Source organism: Sturnus vulgaris, chromosome 6 (assembly GCF_052056855.1).
Source record: "Sturnus vulgaris isolate bStuVul1 chromosome 6, bStuVul1.hap1, whole genome shotgun sequence".
NCBI lineage: Eukaryota > Metazoa > Chordata > Aves > Passeriformes > Sturnidae > Sturnus > Sturnus vulgaris.
In genome coordinates, this window is record NC_142248.1 from 48,183,281 (window position 1) to 48,189,942 (window position 6,662).

The 6,662-nt window shown below is 63.6% G+C and overlaps 1 protein-coding gene across 5 annotated transcripts in view; it reads right to left on the reverse strand.

Moving 5' to 3' along the window:
• The window catches only part of LRFN5 (leucine rich repeat and fibronectin type III domain containing 5), a 43,156-nt gene extending 38,408 nt beyond the window's left edge, over nucleotides 1-4,748 (reverse strand). For 3 of the 5 annotated variants that reach the window (XR_015804307.1, XM_014893013.2, XM_014893011.2), the window contains exon 1: nucleotides 4,609-4,748. The gene's annotated coding sequence lies outside the window, so the exon portion shown is untranslated. Of the gene's footprint in view, nucleotides 1-4,251; nucleotides 4,327-4,596 lie in introns of those variants that run through there. The other 2 variants (XM_014893012.2, XM_088166476.1) reach the window with 2 other exon arrangements.
• Between the last annotated feature and the right edge of the window lie 1,914 nt (nucleotides 4,749-6,662).

The following is a 6,662-nucleotide window of genomic DNA, read 5'->3' on the forward strand; positions in this document are numbered from 1 at the left end:
AACTGGCTCAGATACTCTGAGGTCCCACCGGCCACAGGCCACACAATCAGAGGCACTCACCAAGGCTCCCATTACCACCTCAGCCATTTCACAAACCACCTCTTCATGATCCAGCCTGCTCAAAACAAGTATGACTTGTAGAGCCATTTCTTCCATGGAAACACAAAGCTGCTGCCCAGCTCAGGAGCAGGCATGGCGTGCCCAGCCTCAGTGCCCAGCGAGCCAGGCGGGATGGGGCACAGGGGCAGGAGCCCTCGGACACCACAGTCACCCTCACACCACTTAAGTACTGCGTCAATTAGGCACCTAATTGCTGCCAGGTAAACTGTGCCCACGGCCATGGGCAGGACTCCTGGCACCATACCATGTCACCACACTATGGACCTCTGGCTCATGGAGCCCAGAGCCCCAGCCAAGGGATCTGGGGTGGCCAGGGGGATCAACACCTGTCTTTGGCTCGAGGGGCTCTGGGCCAGGGCCTTCTCCAAGAGCCCTGTCCTCTCCTCTCCTCATCTCACCTGCTCCCCTGTGAACATCAAACCCTTCCCCTTCCTCTGCAGCCTCTTAGTTCTCCAGGAACCAACAGCAAGAGCTGCTACAGAAATCAAAACAATGGCCCTCATTATTCCAGGTCGGGCTGCAGGCACTCAGCCAACCATCACTGTGACCACCACCGAGCCAGCAAGCCCATGGGCTACTTGGGCATGGAGCCGAGGCCTCCACCCCTCCTTGGGAGCCCCACTAAGACCGACAGCAGCTGCAGAGAACTCACACAGGGACACAGAGCCACCCCTGCAGCAGGGCTCTGTGGGAACACCCTTGACAGCCTGGATCTGTGCACTGCAGTGGAATTCCATAACTGACGTTACTTCAAGATTTGTCATTTTGTTTTCAGAATGGCATCTCAAACTCCAGAGTACCAGAAGGTGTATCTGACTAATTTGAAGCAAATGTTTCTATTTTGCTGCAAAGTGCATGATTATTTGATAAAAATTTCTAGAAAGAATGGTTCACTTCAGCAACAAAACCTTATACTTTGGATGACGTTTGGATTTGGTTTTCCAGGCTTGAGCACATCTCCAGTGCTGCTTCTGTTTGACCACATTTCTCCCTGCTACCCAGCCACAAAGACAACAGGCTTTTGTTTCCAAAGCATTTTAGGTATGTACCTCAAGAACAGTTTTTATTTAAAACAAACACACACACATAAGCCTCTCCTAGCACAAACTTCATCGGATAGTGTCAGCAAGCATGTTTCAATAGCATGATATTGAAAAGTAATTTTACTACTAGCTAGAAAAGTCTGAAGACTGCAGAGGATATATTTAGATGTGTATAAATAGATAACACTCAGTGATGTCTGGTCCAAGGAGTACAAATCTTCCCTAATGCATGGAATATGCCTGGCCCAAAACGCTTGAGCAGCACTTACACAGCCTTTTCAGGCTGGCTCAGGTTCTGAGCCCGCTAATAGCCAGGCCATTAGAGTGGCGCTCGGGCCCAGCTGCTTGTGCAGGGAATATGCAGAGATTGCTCTATAAAACCCAGCCCGTTACCACATCTGAAAGCACAGGCAGGATCGATCAGCAATGGAAAGCCATTAGCTCTCCAGCCTCTGAACTATCTCCACGTGCCCCAGTGGAGGGACAAGCCCTCCAGGCACCTCGGGATGCTCCACCTCCCCAAGACAGGCACCCTGTGTGTCCAGGCCATCCTTCTTGATGCACTTGCTTCCGTGTCCCCTCTAATCTTTCACCAAAAAAAATTCTTGCCATGCTGCTCAGCCACATCTCTTCTTGGGTTCCCCACATTCCCAGCCAGCCCAGATCCTGGGCTGGGCAGCTACCTCTCAGCCTCCTCCCCTTAGCCCCATTCACACCTTCAATAGCCAACAGGAGCCTCTCCAGACAACAGACCCGCATGAAAAATTCACACCAAGCCCCTGAGACACCGTCCTGAGCAGTGCTGCAGGCGAGCACGGCTTGTCTTGGTTGTAAGGACGACACGAGCGCTCAGCCCACCGGCTCTCACTGGGATGGGACAATCTGGAGCCCACTTCTACAGCTGCATGTGTTTGGTGGAATGGGTCAATCTCAAGTCCCCCTCTGTAGCTGGAAGTGTTTGGTGAACAGCCAAGCTAGTTCAGCTTTAACTTGCACTGGGTACCTGAGATGTCCAGGATTTGCTTCCACTGACTGCCCTGCCATGATAAAACCAGGAACTGCTCTTTCCGAAAGCAGAAAGATGAAGTAATATGCCAGGAGATGTATCTTAGAAAGGCTTGTAACTGGAGGCCAAACTGGCAAGCTCTGGTGTGCATTATGATCCAGTCTTACGCATTTAAACACATTTATTATGCATTTAAACAAATGCATAATCCCTTGAGTACAGTATATATTTAGCAACGTGGATTGGGAAGGTGTTGGGCACTGAGAACACTCAGCCTCTGATACAGCTGCTTGTGCAAAATCAAACCTGACTCCCAGACCAGCAGTGGAATTGCCAGGCCTGGCACATCTCTATCTGCCAGGACCGACTGGCAATACCACAGAGTCCATGGGCCAGCTCCAAGGTTTGGCTTGTACCCAGGACCAGGTGCCCACTCTGAGTCTTTGTGGTATCCAGGTGTCCAGGCTGGGATGCAGTCCTGCCACACCAGGACAGACTGGTCCCAGCACATGCAGTCCATTTGGGCAGCACTGCCCCATGCTCCTGGACACAGCCACGGCCAGGATCGCTGCTGCCAGAACCAGCCCAGACCTCTCCATCTGCAGATGCGCAGCTGGAACCAAAGAGGCTTCAATTCCAGGATGGATTCACTTGGCCTCGCCAGTGTGTGCTGTCTGGCTGCGCTGGCCTGAGCAGCCCTGGCCACGCAGCGCTCGCCCGAGGATGCTCAGAAGGAACAAGCTGACACCACGTGTCACACAGGAACATGCAAAATGGAAGCGTGGGTAGGGAGGATCACGAGCACGACAGCGCAATGGCCAAGGGCAGGGACTCCCAGCCTGTCCAGTTCACTCAGCCAAAGGCCACAGGGCTGGGCTTGGCTGGGGGCACCTGCTGTCCCACCCCTGGTCTCCAGGACTGGTGAGGCCGGGTTCATGACCGCAGCTGGGACCAACACATCTCTCTGCTCCACACACACAACATAATGAGTGCCCCGGAGATGCAACAGACCGGGAGGGAGGAGGCAAAAGTGCAGGAAGGGAAGAGCTGGTGTCCCAGGATACAGAGGAACCGGAGAGCCAGTGCTCCCCAGTCTATGCTGGGAAGGACCAGCCCGGGAAGAGGCTTCCCCAGCACACCTGGCCCAGCCGTGCCTGGTCTCACAGCCGCTGCCGGCCGCAGCTGGGCTCCCGGAGCCGGGAGGGCTGATGCTCCGACACCAACATGGCTGCGAGGCTCCGCCGGCTCCTCCGCCGCTGCTCTGCCGTCTCCCCAACGGGAACCTGCTGGCGGGGAAGGTCCATTCTGTCCTACATTTCTTCTCCCGCATACAGCGGTGTTCGCCACGGAGGGGCGGAGGGGACGGAGGAGAAGGGGGCGCAGCCACATCCCGGGACGCGGGGGACCACGGCGGCCCAAGGGAGAGAGCCGGGGGGAGAGCGGCGTGTGTGCGGCGGCCGGGGGCGCGGGGACGGGGCGGGAAGATGGGGCGGGGGAGCCGAGAGGTTCCTGCGCCCTCTGGCAGAGCGCCGCACCCCCCGAGCACCCCGAGCCACCCTGAGAGTGCCCCGGGATGGCTCCGCGCACGGCGGCGCCTCCGCCCGCTCGGGCAGCGCCGCAGCGCCAGCGGTGCCGGGTAACCGGGCGGCGGCGGCGGCGGCACCGCGGCGCGGAGGGGGCGGCGGCCGCGGCACGGGCGGCCCCGCAGCATCGCAGCCTGGCAGAATCTCCGGCCCCGCAGCATCCCCAGCCCAGCCCAGCCCAGCCCAGGCAGCGCGGGCGGCCGCCGGCGCCGTCCCGCGGGCAGCGGCGGCAGCGCGGCGCGGCTCGGCTCGGCTCGGCTCGGCTCGGCTCGGCCCGGCCCGGCCCGGCCCGGCCGGGCACCCGCCCCACCGCTCCGCGCTCCCCGCGGCCGCCGCCCTCCCGGGAAGGGCGTCGTCCCGGCGCCCCCGCCGCGCCGTGGAGTCGTCCTGACCGGGACGTTCGGCACCGGCCGGGCCGCCCTTCACCCTCCCGCCCCGTCCCCTGGGCCAGTACCGCGGTGCAATGCAGATGTGCCGGGCGCGACTCCCCCGGCGTTACCTGGTGCCTCCGGGGACGGGCGGCGGCCGGAGCGCGTCCCCTGCGGGTGCGGCCGCGGCCGGGCCCCGGCGGGCTGCGGGCGCTGGCGGCAGGCGGGCTGCCCGCCGCTCCGCCCCGAGCCGGCGCTCACCACCCGCATCCTACCGCGGGTCCGCGGCGGAGCTGCCCGCGGCCGGGGCGGGCAGGGCGGCCCGGGGACGGCCCCACGCGGCGGCTCGGGCGGGCGGCGGCACACGCACACACGCGCGGCGGGGGCGGGAGGCGCGGGACAACCCGCCCGCATCAGCCCGCCCGCATCGCCCCGCACCGGGCAGCCCGCCCCGTTCTGCTCCCGCCGGCGCTGACCTTGCCGTGTACCTGCGCCAGGTTAATCCTCGCCAAACGCTGCCGCTCCGCACCCCGCTGCGGGATCCTGCGCGCCGGGCGCTGAGCTGGACGGACGGACGGACGGACGGACGGATGGACAGACGGACGTGGCCGAGGCGCGGGCAGCCCCGCCGCCGGGCCGGCGCCTCCCGGGTGCGGGTGCCGCTAGCGCGGGGCGGCCGGCGGCAGGGCCATGCGGCTCCGCGCCGCTCGGCGCCGGGCGCGCTCAGGCGGAGCAGCCGCGGCGGCGGGCGCTGCGGCGGGGCAGAGCGGGGAGCGCGGCGCCCGCGGCTCGGCCCTCCGCGGCGGCGGCAGCTGCGCCCATCCTCCGCGCCGCCGGCCTCCGCCCGGCCCCGGCCCCGGCCCCGGCCGCGGGCAGCCGCGCCGCTCGCTGCCGCATGGAGCAGCCGCCGCCTCCCCCGCGCCGCGCCGCGCCGGGGCGGGCTGGAGCAGCCGGGCCCTCCCCGCCCCGCCGCACGCACGGCTGAGCCGCAGCCGCCCGACCGCCGCCGCGCAGACGTGCGGCCGGGCCGCCCCCCGCCGCGCCGGGCTCGGGGCTGCGCCGGGCTCGGGGCTGCGCCGGGCTCGGGGCTGCGCGCCGCCGGGCGGGACCAGGCGCGGGCACGGACACGGACACGGACACGGACACGGACACGGACACGGACACGGACACGCCTCCGCCTGTCCCGCCACGCCGGGGCCGGGCTGCGGCGACGGGCACCGAGAGCGGCCGCGGCTCTCGGGGCACCCCACAGCCCTCCCCCGGGCACCTCCCCGGGCCCCGGCGCCAGAGCGGTCGGCGGGCGGTGCGCGGAGTTTGACCTGGCCACAGATGCACCGGCGGAGCCGTCCCGCGGCGCGGAGCGGCAGCGCGCGGTGGGAGCGCGGCGGCAGCTCCGCTCCGCTCCGCGCTACCCGGCATGGCCAGGGCTCCTGTCCACCCTCGGGACACGCAGCTGCCCGCATCCTGCCGGTCCGAGGACAGGGACTGCAACACTGCACTTCTAGGAGGGATGATCCTGGCAGGAGAAGGAACGGCTGGGTCATCTGTGGAGGCAGTAAATTGAAGCGCTTTTGGGGATTGCGGCATCGTTACCTGTCTTCTGGATGTCTAACAAGGGAGGAGAGTGCATTTCGTGCTATGGAACACTGACACCCTTTTCTAGTGCTCTTTTGTGGGAAAACGCTGGGAATGTTGCAGGACTCGAAGAAGAGGAGCACTGTCTGAAGAGCCTGGAAGAGGGGTTAATTAACGAACCTCGTCAACGGCCAGTGACCCCGCACCTGGAGGGATGTGCGGGCACGTGCCCTGCCACCACTGGCCAGTGGCCCCGTCTCCCCCGACACCCTCCCCCTGCGATGGGAGGCAGTTGCCGGCTCCTCCGGGGCTGCCCCGGGACTCTCTGCAGCCGGACCAGCCTGCGTGGCTGAGGGAAAAACCCATCGACTGCTCGGCACGCTGGGAGGCAGTGGGAGCAATGCTGCTGGATAACACTGGCATCTTCTCGCTGGGGATGCACGTGGTAGGAGCCCCATTCCAGAAACGGGGAAATGCAGTGGCAGTCCTCATGCCTCTCTGCTGATACCATGCCAAAGTTTTTTTGTGCCTTGGGATGCAGCGTCTGGCATCGGTAAGCGTGAGATGAGGGAACACATCAGTATTCTTGGGCTCAGGGCTGACCGTGTGACCTGAGGACTTTGAAGTGGTCTCCACAGCAGCCCTTGACCCTGGAACACAGCTGCCAGAGCCGCATCACCCTCTGTCCTTCTGACAGCCCCTGAAGCTGTCCAGGGCTGGGCTGCCAGGCTGGGCCTGAGTTAGTGTTTATCTCCAAGTACCAGCTGCTGGTTCACAGAGCTAGCTCGAGCTGTTACAGGGGGAGAGAGGCTGGCAGGAGGAAATGAGTCTAAATCTTCTCTCCCTCAAAGGAAAACTCATGTCAGCTGGTTTTGCTGGGGTGGTCTCTGCCCCACACTCAGTCCTAGCACTGGTGTCCTTTGGAGCTGGGAGCAGTATCGTGCTCAGCCCTGATTTGGCATTGACA